This window comes from Diabrotica virgifera, chromosome 6 (genome assembly GCF_917563875.1).
Source record: "Diabrotica virgifera virgifera chromosome 6, PGI_DIABVI_V3a".
Classification (NCBI taxonomy): domain Eukaryota; kingdom Metazoa; phylum Arthropoda; class Insecta; order Coleoptera; family Chrysomelidae; genus Diabrotica; species Diabrotica virgifera.
Window position 1 is genome coordinate 241,557,681 of NC_065448.1, and position 18,137 is coordinate 241,575,817.

The 18,137-nt window shown below is 36.4% G+C and overlaps 1 protein-coding gene across 1 annotated transcript in view; it reads right to left on the reverse strand.

Annotated features, from left to right (window-relative positions):
- The window catches only part of LOC126887438 (synaptic vesicle membrane protein VAT-1 homolog-like), a 168,525-nt gene that overhangs the window by 11,420 nt on the left and 138,968 nt on the right, over positions 1–18,137 (reverse strand). The window lies entirely within an intron of this gene.

The window sequence follows — 18,137 nt, forward strand, 5'->3', positions numbered from 1 at the left end:
TAATATTAGAAGGCAAGATCGAAGTTAAAAGGGTTACAGGAAGAAAGAAAAGATCTTGGCTATGAAACGTCAGAGATTGGACCCACCCAACAGGAAATGACTTAATTCATTAAGCCCAAAATAGAGAGAAATTTGCTATATTGCAAATGGCAAATTAATTAAAAAAGTCAACAGTGAAAAAAATAGGAGGATATTAGAGCATCCACTCTATACTCCCGATTTATTGTCTTGCGTTTTGCACATCTTTGGGTCACTGAAAAATGCGTTAAAAGATAATCGTTTTCAGTCGGACCAAAAAGTACAAAATGCTACAAAAGAATTCTTCTAGCAATGGCCACAAGAGTAACTTAAGCAAGGTATATATTGTAGCGGAAGAGAAATCTTGGCCGATCCCCGTATAATAGTAAACACCTCGAGAATGACGTAATCGGATGTGCTAGGCCTCGCCGGAGAATAGTGATGAGCAAAACAAGAACAAGACCAAGACCAGGCTAGTCTTGGTCTTGGTCTTGTTCTTGCAAGCTTGGTCTTGGTCTTGCAGCTAAAAGGCAGTCTTGGTCTTGGTCTTGGTCTTGCACTAGCCGGTCTTGTTCTTGGTCTTGGTCTTGCTGCAAGAGTCTTGCTGGTCTTGCTTTTTTGGTAGTAATAATTTGAACCAAACAATTTCGAATAAAATGTATATTGAAATAAATAAAGATGTGAAGAATGAAACTACATTTTTTGCTGTAAAATTTTAACAGAATGTAGAATGTAGTTTCAAACGGATACCAATTTTTACATTATACATTCACCTAATGACCTAATTATTTCTCTCTATATAAAGAGATTAGAGTATATTTTTATAATGGTAATGTTTATCAGTAGGAAAAACCTGCATTTACAACCCTTGTTGCAATTGCCGGCCTTCGGTTGTGTCACGTTGTGTTTTGCATGCTGTCGATACCTGCCGCCTGCCTTCAGACCACGTCTTGAGTCTGGATTATCGTTTATTGCCCCTGTATTTTAATAAAATGTTAAAGAAAAAGAGCTTCTTAAAGGTACCAAAAATGGTCGGGGACCTTCAATTCACGGATTTTACGAAAAGGGATAAACGGTTTATAGTTGTTAATAGATAATTATCTGCTCCTTTCACTACACTGTAGTATTTATCCTACGAGGGTCAAATTTAAGAACATAAATTAAATTTTTTTAAGAGAACACAAAAATCAAATATTGTTTACTCTATTTAATCATTATTTAATATAATTAACTTTTTTATAAACTAACTAAAACATACTTTTTAGTAAATACGTACATATTTACCGTACCTATTTATAGACCTAATACTATAACATAATAAATAATAACTAAACCTAATGGGGAGTTATAAACGCTTAATTCTGTAATTTGTTATCTTGCAGTTCTTTAATTTTATTTAAACTACATTGCTCTCATAACACGAGCTATTCGCACTTTTAATTTTCACATATTTTTGGATTGAATACCCATTATGACATTTAAAAAGTTGAAAATATTCGGATGTGGGTAGTAAAAACTAGAATTTAAAACACACTGAAATGATGCGCATGCATTTCAAGTGCGGCACATACTATTTGTACTACTGGCCCTTTCTGGGGAAAACCTAGATTCTTCCAAATAGTTTTCAACTATGAAATCAGTAAAATTCTTTACACGTTTGTCATCCGGGATTTTCACAAATAATTCAACTTCCAACGTTCGTTGATTGTAAAAAATTAATCCAAAAAATAATTTTAAAAATTTCCCAGTATCGGAATTTTTGTCATTATATTCAGAAACTGAACCTAAAATCAGCTTTGGATTTTGCGATACCAAGCTTGACACATTACAATCGACAACCAGTTATTTTTTATTCAGACCACAATGCTTTCACAGCATTGTGAATCCCTTTTCAAAATCTATTATGATATTTTTTGTATTTATTTTAAATTTAATGACCTACATTTTTCCTCGATTATGCGAAAAGAATTGAAATAAGTGTCAGTATTTTTATTAGACAAAAAAGCGAAAACTACTGGTACATAAAAACCGTATCTATAATTACATTTTTTTGTCTTACAAGTAATTTCAATTGTCCTTGAACTGTCGCCGTTTGAAAACTTGCCTTCTGGACACTTTGAAGGTTGAGAAAATGCAAACCGTTTGACTTAATCAAAACGGCTTAAAAATATAACCAAAATATTATGTATTTTAAAAATTCGATATTGTTTAAGGTTTCTTACAATGCCAGTATATTGTAACAAAATAATTATTGACCTACCCTCGTATACCAGCTCCCGTCTCCGCACAGACAGAACACTATCGATGTTTCGAGATACGCCGATGCAGCGCCGATGACGTCCAAGCGGTCGAGTCACATGGACATAGCTGGAGATATATAGATATTTCTGGAATATCTGTATCGCATATATAAATAGGACATATTTGTAAATAGAGTTAGTCTTAAGCTAAAGTGTATAAGATAAATTCGTCTGTAACTTATATAAATAAAGTCGTAAATAAATTACGAACCGCTAGTTTTATTGTAATTAGAAGTAATTACACTAATCACGCTACAGTTGGTGTCGGTGTTCGGTTAACTTAGTGCGATATAAATAAGTGAATTACAGAGAGACTTTAAAAGACTTTTGGACTTTATTCGTCGGGAATAGTTAAAGTGCGTTGATTGTTCGGTATTCGGAAAGACTGTTAAAAGACATTTTGGAAAGTACGTGTGTGCCGACCAAAGATGTTGCTACAAGAACTTACAGTAAAACAGCTCCGTGAACAGCTCGAGGAACGGGATCTGGACAGCAGTGGGCTCAAGATAGTCCTACAAGCACGACTCGAGGATGTCCTCACGAAGAACGGAGAAGACCCAAAGACGTTCCACTTCCAGTCAGCAGAACAAGTAATCTTATCGAAATTAAAAACTGTTTCTGAAACGATCGATGAAACTTCTAGAAGAAGCGACGAGAAACTTGAAGAAGTTAGTAGAAGAAGCGACGAGAAACTTGAAGAAGTTAGTAGACAGAACAACGAGAAATTTGAAAGTGTTTCTCAAAAGATCGATGAAACTTCTAGAAGAAGCGACGAGAAACTTGAAGAAGTTAGTAGACAGAACAACGAGAAATTTGAAAGTGTTTCTCAAAAGATCGATGAAACTTCTAGAAAAAGCGACGAGAAATTTGAAAGTGTTTCTCAAGTAATTAAAGACGTTTGTAGACAGAATGACGAGAAATTTGAAGAAGTTTCTAGAACATTCGATAAGATGCAGAAAAGTGTAGAGACCGTAGAAGAAAAGATCAAACAACTAGAGAGCATGATAACCGATACAAAAGTACAACCATCAGTTAATGCAGCAGCGTTAGATCCGGTAGTGAAAGATGAACTACCGAGAGACGAAACGTCGCATAATATGAGATTCAAATTACCACCATTCGATGGAAAGTCCTCTTGGTCCATATATCTTAGACAATTTGAAGCTATTGCGACCGCCAATCATTGGACCGAACAGGAAAAGGCTGTTTCCTTGACTGCTGCTTTGCGAGGTGATGCTGCAGATATATTAAGATCAATTCCTAAGGGTCAAGAAAATTGTTACCAGACCTTGTTCACTCGTCTAGAAAAACGCTATGGAGATGCCCATCTACAACAAGTATACAAAGCACAACTGCGAAGTAGAAGTCAACGAGCAAGTGAGAATCTGCAAGAATTTGAAGCAGATGTGGCTCGTGTGGTGCGGTTGGCTTATCCAGAGATGCCAGACAGCGTTTTAGAAGAAATTGCAGTAGATACCTTTGTCAATGGGCTGAAAGATAATGAACTACAGAAAGCTTTACGACTAGCAAGGCCGAAAGTTTTAGATGAAGCACTTGCTATTGCCTTGGAACACGAAGCAGCTAGCCAAGCTTCACGAAACAATCGAGTAATAACCGTGGAAAAAGGCGATAAGAGAAAAGATGAACGTTTGGTGGAAATGGTACGGAGGGTGATTCGTGACACGATGCCGAAGAGACGCATGAAGAGGGCTGGAAGAGTTGGTTCAAATACAGATGCTTCCTCGATACGGCCATGCAGTGAAAGTTGTAATCACCGGCTTAAACTAGATGAACAGCTTTGCCCTGTGAGACGAACTACCGTCGTTAATGAGCAATGGCAGCCACAACAGTTACAAGAAGCCCAAGAAGACGATCCATGTATAAAAAGAGTATTGGATTGGATGCGTCGAGGTGAGAGACCTAGTTGGCAAAACATTAGTGCATGTAGTCCGGAAGTCAAGGCCTACTGGAGCCAATGGAATTGCCTGATACTAAAAGATGATCTTCTGTACAGAACCTTTGAGAACGATGATGGTACAGAATCTAAGCTTCAGTTGATTGTACCTAAAAGTAAAGTGTCAGAAGTATTGCGTCAGTTGCATGACGGTACATCAGGTGGACACTTTGGTATTACGAAGACTCTGCAAAAGGTTCGAGAACGGTTCTATTGGGTGAACTGTAAAGATGATGTAAGAAGATGGTGCCGGAAATGTGAACTGTGTGCATCCGGTAATGGTCCAGTTGGTAAAAAGAGAGCACCCATGAGACAGTACAATGTTGGAAGTCCTATGGAAAGAGTAGCAATCGACATTGCAGGTCCATTTCCAGAAACCGATGCTGGAAATAAATACATTCTGGTAGCCATGGACTATTTTACGAAATGGACCGAGGCCTATGCATTACCGAATCAAGAAGCTGCTACCGTTGCAGAGGTACTTGTTAAAGAATTCTTCAGCCGATTTGGTGTTCCCTTGGAGATCCACTCCGATCAAGGGCGAAACTTTGAGTCAGCTCTTTTCCAAAACGTTTGTAAATTGATTGGTGCCAATAAGACCAGAACAACACCCCTGCATCCTCAATCAGATGGAATGGTCGAGAGGATGAACCGAACGATGGGTAAACACTTGTCCAAAGTTGTATCTGAACATCAGCGAGATTGGGACCAACACATTCATTTATTCCTGATGGCCTACCGCTCGGCCGTGAATGAAACTACAGGTCAAACACCAACCTGCCTGATGTTGGGTCGTGAAGTTCGTTTGCCCTGCGACCTAGAGTTTGGCTGCAGACCTTCCGAGGAATATGTTGCAGGCGAAGAATACGTAGACCGCCTGAAGTTACGAATGAACAACATTCATGAACTTGCCCGACAACACATCCAGATAGCCAGTGACAGAATGAAAGATCAATATGATTCTCGCTGCAAGAATGAAAGCTTCGAAGTAGGTGATCTTGTCTGGCTTTATAATCCACAACGTCGTCGAGGCCTGTGTCCTAAACTGCAAAGACAATGGGAAGGTCCGTATGAAGTTAAGAAGAAAATAAATGACGTAATATACAGAATTAAGAAGTTACCAAACGGTAAACCAAAAGTTATTCACATAAATCGTCTTGCACCATATGCTGGCTCAAATGAAACAGAGGAAGCCCGAGTCCTCCAACAGGAGATGAAAGATGCACCACAGCCAAGTTTTAAGGAATTTATGTCAAATTACGCAGAAAGAAAGAGTGCTAGATTCGGCGTGACCACAGAAGTTGAGCAAGATCTGTTTGGTGTTCCAGAAAACGTCTCTCTAGCCCACTGTGTTGCACAAGACCTCGAGATGACTAAAGGAATCTCGTCCGTATTCAATAGAAAGTTCGGCCGCCTGGACGAGTTAAGGAATCAACAACCTAAAATTGGAAGAGTATTGCGATTGGAAGATGGTCCTCGATCTTTGCTGTATATAGTGACCAGGAAGTCTTATACGGACACGCCAAGCTACGAGAACATATGGCGTGCTCTAACTAATTTGAAGAAAATGGTCTGTAATTATGACATCAAAGATTTGGCTTTACCAAAAATTGGCCATGCAGTAGAAAGTCTGGATTGGAAGATTGTGAGAAGCATGCTGGAAGTGATCTTCAGAGAAACTGGCGTACGGATTACTGTGTGTTGCATGAACCCGAAGATGTCATACCCTTCAAAGACAGTAGACTGTTACTTCTTTTCTAGGGGTGTATGCAGAGCTGGAGAATCCTGTAGATTCCGCCATCCTGGGCCATCTAGGGTTGCTGATCGGGACGCTCAGATCTTAAGAGGGGAGCGGTGTAACAAAATAATTATTGACCTACCCTCGTATACCAGCTCCCGTCTCCGCACAGACAGAACACTATCGATGTTTCGAGATACGCCGATGCAGCGCCGATGACGTCCAAGCGGTCGAGTCACATGGACATAGCTGGAGATATATAGATATTTCTGGAATATCTGTATCGCATATATAAATAGGACATATTTGTAAATAGAGTTAGTCTTAAGCTAAAGTGTATAAGATAAATTCGTCTGTAACTTATATAAATAAAGTCGTAAATAAATTACGAACCGCTAGTTTTATTGTAATTAGAAGTAATTACACTAATCACGCTACAATATATTATTGAACTAAAAAAATAAAGTTAAATAATAAAAACCAATTTTTCTCAAAAAAGTGCAAGAGTCTTGCAGGTTGGTCTTGGTCTTGCGTGGTCTTGCAAGGTTCGGTCTTGGTCTTGGTCTTGTTCTTGCAAGCTTGGTCTTGGTCTTGCAACCAAAAGGCGGTCTTGGTCTTGGTCTTGCTGCAAGACCAAGACCAAGACCGCAAGACCAAGACCAGTCTCGCTCATCACTACCGGAGAATTCTGGAAGGTACGTCACGTAGGCGGAACAAGCCGATAGCTCGAGATGGGAGTCGATTGTTCCAGAATAACAACTGGGTATAAATACGGGCATATTTTGTGAATAAGTTTAGTGTATAAGATAAATTCGTCTGTAACTTATATAAATAAAGTCGTATATAAATTACGAACCGCTAGTTTTATTGCAATTAGAAGTAATTACACTAATCACGCTACAGTTGGTGTCGGTGTTCGGTTAACTTAGTGCGATATAAATAAGTGAATTACAGAGAGACTTTAAAAGACTTTTGAACTTTATTCGTCGGGAATAACCGGAGTGCGTTAATTGTTCGGTATTCGGAAAGACTTTAAAATACTTTTGGACTTTATTCGTCGGGAATAGTTAAAGTGCGTTGATTGTTCGGTATTCGGAAAGACTGTTAAAAGACATTTTGGAAAGTACGTGTGTGCCGACCAAAGATGTTGCTACAAGAACTTACAGTAAAACAGCTCCGTGAACAGCTAGAGGAACGGGATCTGGACAGCAGTGGGCTCAAGATAGTCCTACAAGCACGACTCGAGGATGTCCTCACGAAGAACGGAGAAGACCCAAAGACGTTCCACTTCCAGTCAGCAGAACAAGCAATCTTATCGAAATTAAAAACTGTTTCTGAAACGATCGATGATACTTCTAAGATAAATAATGAGAAATTCGAAACCATTTCTCAAAAGATCGATGAAACTTCTAGAAGAAGCGACGAGAAACTTGAAGAAGTTAGTAGAAAAAGCGACGAGAAATTCGAAAATGTTGCTAAAAGATTCGATGAGACTTCTCAAATAATTAAAGAGGTCTGTAGGCAAAACAACGAAAAACTAGAAGAAGTTTGTAAACAGAACAATGAGAAATTTGAAGAAGTTTCTAGAACATTCGATAAGATGCAGAAAAGTGTAGAGACCGTAGAAGAAAAGATCAAACAGCTAGAGAGCAGGATAACCGATACAAAAGTACAACCATCAGTTAATGCAGCAACGTTAGATCCTTTAGTGAAAGATGAACTACCGAGAGACGAAACGTCGCATAATATGAGATTCAAATTACCACCATTTGATGGAAAGTCCTCTTGGTCCATATATCTTAGACAGTTTGAAGCTATTGCGACCGCCAATCATTGGACCGAACAAGAAAAGGCTGTTTCCTTGACTGCTGCTTTACGAGGTGATGCTGCAGATATATTAAGGTCAATTCCCAAGGGTCAAGAAAATTGTTACCAGACCTTGTTCACTCGTCTAGAAAAACGCTATGGAGATGCCCATCTACAACAAGTATACAAAGCACAACTGCGAAGTAGAAGTCAACGAGCAAGTGAGAATCTGCAAGAATTTGAAGCAGATGTGGCTCGTGTGGTGCGGTTGGCTTATCCAGAGGTGCCAGACAGCGTTTTAGAAGAAATTGCAGTAGATACCTTCGTCAATGGGCTGAAAGATAATGAACTACAGAAAGCTTTACGACTAGCAAGACCGAAAGTTTTAGATGAAGCACTTGCTATTGCCTTGGAACACGAAGCAGCTAGCCAAGCTTCACGAAACAATCGAGTAATAACCGTGGAAAAAGGCGATAAGAGAAAAGATGAACGTTTGGTGGAAATGGTACGGAGGGTGATTCGTGACACGATGCCGAAGAGACGCATGAAGAGGGCTGGAAGAGTTGGTTCAAATACAGATGCTTCCTCGATACGGCCATGCAGTGAAAGTTGTAATCACCGGCTTAAACTAGATGAACAGCTTTGCCCTGTGAGACGAACTACCGTCGTTAATGAGCAATGGCAGCCACAACAGTTACAAGAAGCCCAAGAAGACGATCCATGTATAAAAAGAGTATTGGATTGGATGCGTCGAGGTGAGAGACCTAGTTGGCAAAACATTAGTGCATGTAGTCCGGAAGTCAAGGCCTACTGGAGCCAATGGAATTGCCTGATACTAAAAGATGATCTTCTGTACAGAACCTTTGAGAACGATGATGGTACAGAATCTAAGCTTCAGTTGATTGTACCTAAAAGTAAAGTGTCAGAAGTATTGCGTCAGTTGCATGACGGTACATCAGGTGGACACTTTGGTATTACGAAGACTCTGCAAAAGGTTCGAGAACGGTTCTATTGGGTGAACTGTAAAGATGATGTAAGAAGATGGTGCCGGAAATGTGAACTGTGTGCATCCGGTAATGGTCCAGTTGGTAAAAAGAGAGCACCCATGAGACAGTACAATGTTGGAAGTCCTATGGAAAGAGTAGCAATCGACATTGCAGGTCCATTTCCAGAAACCGATGCTGGAAATAAATACATTCTGGTAGCCATGGACTATTTTACGAAATGGACCGAGGCCTATGCATTACCGAATCAAGAAGCTGCTACCGTTGCAGAGGTACTTGTTAAAGAATTCTTCAGCCGATTTGGTGTTCCCTTGGAGATCCACTCCGACCAAGGGCGAAACTTTGAGTCAGCTCTTTTCCAAAACGTTTGTAAATTGATTGGTGCCAATAAGACCAGAACAACACCCCTGCATCCTCAATCAGATGGAATGGTCGAGAGGATGAACCGAACGATGGGTAAACACTTGTCCAAAGTTGTATCTGAACATCAGCGAGATTGGGACCAACACATTCATTTATTCCTGATGGCCTACCGCTCGGCCGTAAATGAAACTACAGGTCAAACACCAACCTGCCTGATGTTGGGTCGTGAAGTTCGGTTGCCCTGCGACCTAGAGTTTGGCTGCGGACCTTCCGAGGAACATGTTGCAGGCGAAGACTACGTTGACCGCCTGAAATTACGAATGAACAACATTCATGAACTTGCCCGACAACACATCCAGATAGCCAGTGACAGAATGAAAGATCAATATGATTCTCGATGCAAGAATGAAAGCTTCGAAGTAGGTGATCTTGTCTGGCTTTATAATCCGCAACGTCGTCGAGGCTTGTGTCCTAAACTGCAAAGACAATGGGAAGGTCCGTATGAAGTTAAGAAGAAAATAAATGACGTAATATATAGAATTAAGAAGTTGCCAAACGGTAAACCAAAAGTTATTCACATAAATCGTCTTGCACCATATGCTGGCTCAAATGAAACAGAAGAAGCACGAGTCCTCCAACAGGAGATGAAAGATGTCGCACAGCCAAGTTTTAATCAATTTATGTCAAATTACGCAGCGAGAAAGAGTGCTAGATTCGGCGTGACCACAGAAGTTCAGCAAGATCTGTTTGGTGTTCCAGAAAACGTCTCTCTGGCCCACTGTGTTGCCCAAGACCTCGAGATGACTAAAGGAATATCGTCCGTATTCAATAGAAAGTTCGGCCGCCTGGACGAGTTAAGAAATCAGCAGCCTAAAATTGGAAGAGTACTGCGATTGGAAGATGGTCCTCGATCTTTGCTGTATATGGTGACCAGAAAGTCTTATACGGACACGCCAAGCTACGAGAACATATGGCGTGCTCTAACTAATTTGAAGAAAATCGTGTGTAATTATGACATCAAAAATTTGGCTTTACCAAAAATAGGCCATGCAGTAGAAAATCTGGATTGGAAGATTGTGAGAAGCATGCTTGAAGTGGTCTTCAGAGGAACTGGTGTACAAATCACTGTGTGTTGCATGAACCCGAAGATGTCGTACCCTTCAAAGACAGTAGACTGTTATTTCTTCTTGAAGGGTGTATGCAGAGCTGGAGAGTCGTGTAGATTCCGCCATCCTGGGCCTTCATTTAGAGTTGCTGATCGAGACGCTCAGATCTTAAGAGGGGAGCAGTGTAGCGGAAGAGAAATCTTGGCCGATCCCCGTATAACAGTAAACACCTCGAGAATGACGTAATCGGATGTGCTAGGCCTCGCCGGAGAATTCTGGAAGGTACGTCACGTAGGCGGAACAAGCCGATAGCTCGAGATGGGAGTCGATTGTTCCAGAATAACAACTGGGTATAAATACGGGCATATTTTGTGAATAAGTTTAGTGTATAAGATAAATTCGTCTGTAACTTATATAAATAAAGTCGTATATAAATTACGAACCGCTAGTTTTATTGTAATTAGAAGTAATTACACTAATCACGCTACAATATTAATGGTAGGCGGCCAGCACATCAAGAGGGTAAAAAAATATTCTTATTTATTAAAAATATATTTATTAAAAATGAGGGTAGGAGAAGCGTAGAAAGAAGACGTGTTTCCTGGATGAAGAACCTGAGAGAATGGTTTGGTTGCAGCTCAATGCAACTATTCAGAGCAGCTGCATCGAAGGTCAAAATATCCATGATGATTGCCAACTTTCGTCATGAAAATGACACTTAAAGAAGAATACATCGGTTTGTAAAACAGTGGGATGAAAGAAAGAAAGAAAGAGAATTTATTTAATCAAATATACAAAATTTCTTTTGATTTTGACAAGTCAAAAGAGTACGTTCATTACAAAATTTTGACAAAATTTAAAAGATATATATTACAAATTATAATGAAGAGATATACAAACAGGTACTAACAAATTTAAATAATTTAACGTACTATGTAAAAACGTAAAGACATGAAATTAACATAAAAACATGAAATATCGTCACAATCGGCAAAAAAACCCTGACCAAACTAGTACTATTATAATATACAGGGTGTCCCGAAAAGATTGGTCATAAATTATATCACACATTCTACGGTCAAAAATAGTTCGATTGAACCTAACTTACCTTAGTACAAATGTGCTCATAAAAAAAGTTACAGCCCTTTGAAGTTACAAAATGAAAATCGATTTTTTTCAATATATCGAAAACTATTAGAGATTTTTTATTGAAAATTAACATATATCATTCTTATTGCAGTAACATCTTAAAACAAAATTATAGTGAAGTTTGTCCACCCCATAATAATTTTATGGGGGTTTTGCTCCCTTAAACCCCCCCGTACTTTTGTATACGTTCCAATTAATTCATTATTGTGGTATCATTAGTTAAACACAACTTTTTAAAACTTTTTTGCCCCTTAGTATTTTTTCAATAAGCAAGTTTTTATCGAGATGCGGCTTCTTTTTTAATATATTTACATAAAAATTTTATGGGGGTTTTGTTCCTTTAAACCCCCCAAATGTTTGTGTACGTTCCAATTACACTATTATTGTGATACCATTAGTTAAACACAGTGTTTTTAAAACTGTTTTGCCTCTTAGTCTTTTTTTGACAAATCACCTTTTATCGAGATATGGAGATATTGCAGTAACATCTTAAAACAAAATTATAGTGAAGTTTGTCCACCCCATAATAATTTTATGGGGGTTTTGCTCCCTTAAACCCCCCCGTACTTTTGTATACGTTCCAATTAATTCATTATTGTGGTATCATTAGTTAAACACAACGTTTTTAAAACTTTTTTGCCCCTTAGTATTTTTTCAATAAGCAAGTTTTTATCGAGATGCGGCTTCTTTTTTAATATATTTACATAAAAATTTTATGGGGGTTTTGTTCCTTTAAACCGCCCAAATGTTTGTGTACGTTCCAATTACACTATTATTGTGATACCATTAGTTAAACACAGTGTTTTTAAAACTTTTTTGCCTCTTAGTCTTTTTTTGACAAATCACCTTTTATCGAGATATGGCTTCTTTTTCAAAATATACCTAAAAATGTAAATTATAAATACATTTTCAGATTATTAACAGGTCTCTATAATCGTACTTAACCATGTACCGGGTGTCCCAATAAGAATGGCTCTCGGCCATATCTCAGGAACTGTTTATAGTAGAGCTTTGAAATAAAAAATTTTATAACAAAAGTTGCCTCAGGAAAAGCCTGGAAATTATTTTCATAATTGTGGGTCCACCGCTAGAGGGCGTAATTGAATATAAAAAATAAAAAAATCTAAATTTTACAAAATTTTCCTAATGAAGGGGCACTGGAAATCCGATTATTGTATTCTCCATCAAATTCTGTGCATATTTGATTTAACAAGTTTAACTCTACCTTTGCAAATAAGAGGTGGGGGTGAGTGGGAACCTTGTTATGAAAAAATGGCTGTAAGTCCGGTTCTGTTGAATCAAATTTTGAAAACTGGGTCTTGCTGAAGACAGATATTTTTCTTCAATGTAAGCGTGATAATTTTGAACCATCCTAATAAGTAATAAGCCAGCTGCGATGCGTTATTTAATTTTTTTCAGAAATCTAGTTTTCTTTGGAAAATATTAAATACAAGTATGCATTTTTAATCATACTTTATAAAATTAGATTAAATTAGCAATAGAATAGCGAAAACCGCATGTCGATACCTTTTTTCTATCTCAAGATATCCCAAAAAAACGTGTAAATTTTATACATAACTGTTACTATCACCTGTAAACTAAGTTAATGAAAAGTAGTGTGCTGTGGAAAAAAACAAAATAACATTTTCCAGATGTCACCGTATAAAAATATAATTAATGAAAACAACGATATAAAGAGAAACAATACTATTAAAATTAAATATAACACAGAACAAAAAGAACTACTTAGTGACGACCTAAATATTCAAATTGTTGCCCATCATACACTACTCTAGAATACATTATCCAGAGAACACTAAACGCCATTCAAAGCATATCGAGAGAAGAAATTGAGACTGCTGTTCAATCTACTCTTGAAAGAGTAAATGTTTGCAACGAAAATGATGGGCAAAAATTTGAACGTTTATGTCATCACTAAATAGTTGTTTTTATTTCTTTGTAATAGGGCTTTTCAACGCTTCTCATTTGTTTCGAGCCTCTGTCATATGCCGTATAATCCGTGTATAATATTAATATACGAGATATGAACGAGGCTCGAAACAAATGAGAAGCGTTGAAAAGACCTAATATACGTTGACAGCTGGAAAATGTTTCTTTGTTGTTTCCATAGCACACTACTATTAATGAATTTCGTTTACCGGTGACAGTAACAGTTATGTTTTTAAATTTACACGTTTTGTAAGATATCTCGAGATAGAAAAAAGGTATTAACATGCGGTTTTCGCTATTCTGTTGCTAATTTTGTCTAATTTTGTAATATGGTATTAGAAATGCATGTTTGTATTTAATATTTTCCAAGGAACACTAGATTTCTGAAAAAAATTAAATAACGCCTTCTAGCTGGCATATTACTCAGTAAGTTGGTTCGAAATCATAACTTTTACATTGACGAAAAAGATCTGTCTTCAACAAGATGAAGTTTGCAAAATTTGATTAAGCAGAACAGGACTCACAGCCAGTTTTTCATAACAAGGTTCCCACTCACCCCCACCTCTTATTTCCAAAGGTAGACCTAAACTTGTCAAATCAAATATGCGTAGAATTTTATGAAGAATACGACGATCGGATTTCCAGTGCCCCCTCATTAGGAAAATTTTGTAAAATTTAGATTTTTTAATTTTTGATATTCAATTACGCCCTCTAGCGGTGGTCCCACAATTATGAAAATAATTTCCAGGCTTTTCCTGAGGCAACTTTTGTTATAAATTTTTTTATTTCAAAGCTCTACTATAAACAGTTCCTGAGATATAGCCGAGAGCCATTCTTATTGGGACACCCGGTACAAATATATGGTGGATTCGACAAATATTCAAAATAGCTCGATAAACACTGGCTTATCAAAAAAGTACTAAGAGGCAAAAAAGTTTTAAAAATATTTTGTTTAATGGTGTCACAATAATAATTTAATTGGAACGTACACAAAAGTTTGGGGGGGTTTAAAGGAACAAAACCCCCTTAAAAATTTTAAGGGGTGCACAAATTTCACTTTAATTTTTTTTTAAGATGTTGCTGCCATAAGAATGCCACATGTCCATTTTCAATGAAAAATCTCGAAGGGTTTTCGATATATGAAAAAAAATCGATTTTCATTTTGTAACTTCAAAGGGCTGTAACTTTTTTTGTGTGGCATATTGTATATAGGTAAGTGAGGTTCAATCAACATATTTTTGACCCCAGAATCTGTGGTATAATTTATGACCATTCTTTTCGGGACACCCTGTATAAGCGGTACCTAAATACTCTGTCTTTGTGTAAAAACAATGTTTTAAAAAGTGTGATTTTATTTTATTTTTAAACGACTGTAAATGAAGACTTTTTACTTCATCTGGCAAAAAATTGTACAAACTAACATCAGTTGAGTTTTTTATACTTTTTGTCAACCTAAAACGTTGTGCTTTAATAGCATCTCTCGATCTTGTATGGTGATCATGGAAGTTGGAGTTTATGTTAAACTTACTTTTGTTCGAATGAACTTCAATCGGCGTCTCATATACAGTGGGTGATCATATTATTAGAGCCACCTAGTAAAATTCAATGTTTTAGAGGAAGGGTATATAATTGAGCTGTATCATATATTAATGCATTTGTTTCCATTTGGCTGTCTTGTTACACTTTATGAAAGTGCAATAAATAGTCTGACAATAGTGGAAACACGCATGTGTGGCAATGCGTGACTCAGATGCCATTATTCGTCAGTGCTGCCCAGCCTAACTTCCAACTCGTGTGCCTATTATTTTGTATTCTTGGTGTTAAGAGTTATAATAAACTTTGTGAGCTTCCACTGCTCTCTAGTGATATTCTGACAGTCCTATATTATATTTTGTGAATTTAGTAAAAATTGCGCGTTCGTTACACTAGTGGTACCAGAAGATCATGGGAAATCCAAAGACATCTCACCAAGGAAAATAGCAGAAATAAAAACTTAATATTCAATACTAATCACTCCAACAGAAACGTAGCATCCATTTCTTAAGTTTCAAAGGCAACGTGGACCGTATAAAGACAAAGCTTACATACCATTATTAAACAAAATTAATACATAGGTATTTTCTGAGGTGGCTCTAATAATATGATCACCCACTGTATATAGAATGAAGGTAGTGACAATACCTAACTTCTGAAATAAAGGTTTACAGTGTTCCCTATACTCTGCTCCTGCAAGTATCCGCACTGCTTTCTTTTGTAATTTAAAAATTATGTCTGCGTGACAAGAGCCACCCCAAACAGTTATTCCGTACTTTAAATGGCTATGGAACAGTGCAAAGTCGATAATTTTAAGGGTACTTTTAGGGATCATAAAAACTAAGTTGCGTATCAAAAATATAGTTGTAGTAAGTTTAGAACTTAAGTAGTCTGTATGAGCACTCCAGTCCAAATTATCATCTAGGAAAATTCCTAAGAGTTTAACACTATTTCCTAAGATATACTTCCGATCAGAACTAAACATCAAATTCTGATTTTTGTCTTCATTTAGCTTCAGACCATTATGCAAAAACCAGTTTTTTGCTTTCTGAGTATCACTATCTATTTTAATTTTTAAATTATGTTGATTAATGTCAGTATTTATAAGAGTGGTATCATCTGCAAAGCATACACATTTTATGGGAAAAGTGTAGTGAAATAGATCGTTCAGATAAATAAGAAACAAAGTGGGTCCTAGTATTGAACCTTGAGGAACCCCGTATTCGACCGTGTTCAAATCAGAATAGCTATTATTAAGAAAAACTGCCTGTTTTCTATTTGTTAAGTAAGATCTAAATAGATTGAGAGTGGTTCCCCTTATACTATATTTATGCATTTTTTCCAACAGTAATTTATGCGAAACACAGTCAAAAGCTTTGGATAAATCACACAATGTCAAAGACGAAATAACCTTCCTCCAAGCCGTCGACTATATCTCTCACAATTTTCTGTATAGCTTGTGTAATGCTGCACTTTTTTCTAAAGCCATATTGATTACAGTGAAGTATTTTGTGTTTATCTAGATATTTTAGATGGGTTTCAATTGAGTAAGCCTCGTATATAAATATAAAAGTTATGTTGTGAAAACTGTACTTAATTGTTTCAAAAACATATTACCCCAGTTAATAGGTAAAAAAACATGAAAAAATGTTAAGCAGGGTTTTAAAGGTGCTAAACGGTAGAGGAGTGATAACTGATGATAATTCCGTGAAGACGTACAGCTAATTTTTCTTCTTCTTTTTTTAAACAGTTACAAAGAATGAAAAACTCAGTTTTTTGACGATAAAACGTTTTTTGTTCATTTTAGAGAAAAATGTTTCAAAGAAATATTGTAGACCTTAAAAAGTTCTTTAATTTGGTGGGACACATATTGAAATATATAAACAATTGACTGAGATAATTGCAAAAAACCCTCATTTTTGCACTAATTTATAAATATTGATAACTTTACTTTTTGCATAATGGTATATAATTTAACTACTTTAAATTATGCTATTTAATGGGCTATTTAAGTGTGCCAAATTTCAACCAGATCGACCAAATAGTTTATAAGTTATTCAATTTGTTTATCCAAGAGAGCAATTGTTTATACAACTGTTCTTGCCCTAACAGTGACTCTAGAGATATTTAGCAAATCGCAATCAGTTATTCGAGACTCTATTTTTAAGATATATTAAAAAAATTTAACATTTTATTAAAATTGTTATTAAAAAAACCGTTTGAAAAAGGCCCTACTTTTTAGGTTATAAACAATTAGAATAACTTTGACAGTTTTTATGTCACACGTTTGCATGTAGGCTCACTGAAAAGCTGATGAAAGAATACATATTAAAATAGAAAAATTAATTGTATATGACTAATATGAATGAAGTTATTATTTTTTTAATAAATCAATTTTGCCTTGTTTATAAACATTAAGAGCTGAAAATTGAACATATTGTATTTATGGGAATCTATATTTTATGATCCAGTGTATAGATTGCATAGGCAGTGAAATAATAAAAAAACTTATTATTATAACGGTATCGCTAACTGACGGTACTCGTGAAACACCACCAACGAAAGTGAAGGTGGGAACTGTTCGAGCTTCGCTTCCTTTTTTGGAAAAAAAACTGCAATAAATTATCACCTTCCATAGCTCGCGCAACCTTCTTTTTTTAACTGGGTTAGCTCAAAAAAATAATAAAAACTGTGCAAATTTCAACTTCCGGGAAAATGGGAAAATCCCGTGAAAATCAATTGATTTAATTATACTATAAAAGTTATTGAATTTTACAAGTATTTCGTAAAAATTCTTTAAATTTTATTAAACAAAGTATATTTTTTATATAAGTATAAAATAATTATAAATTAGTACAATACAATATTTATTTATTTTAATTGCAATAATTAAAAGTATATAAAAGTCCTTAATAGTTTTTAAAAAATTAATTTTTGTTTTATTATGATTTAATTGAAAGAAGCTATTAATATTTGTCTAGGTAGGCATCTAATAAGTATAAAAATAAAAAATAAAACATTGTTTATGAATTTTAATTTGATTATTCTAGTGAACATCTACAACTTCTAAACTTCTCGGCAAGTTACAGTTAGTTCATCGTCTACAAAGTCTGACTCGACATCGTCAAGAACCACTGCAGCGCGTTTGCAACATTTTTTCTCCTGTTCTTCCACTGCACACTCTGCACAGTGTGTACAAAGGTCCGTACAGTTTGT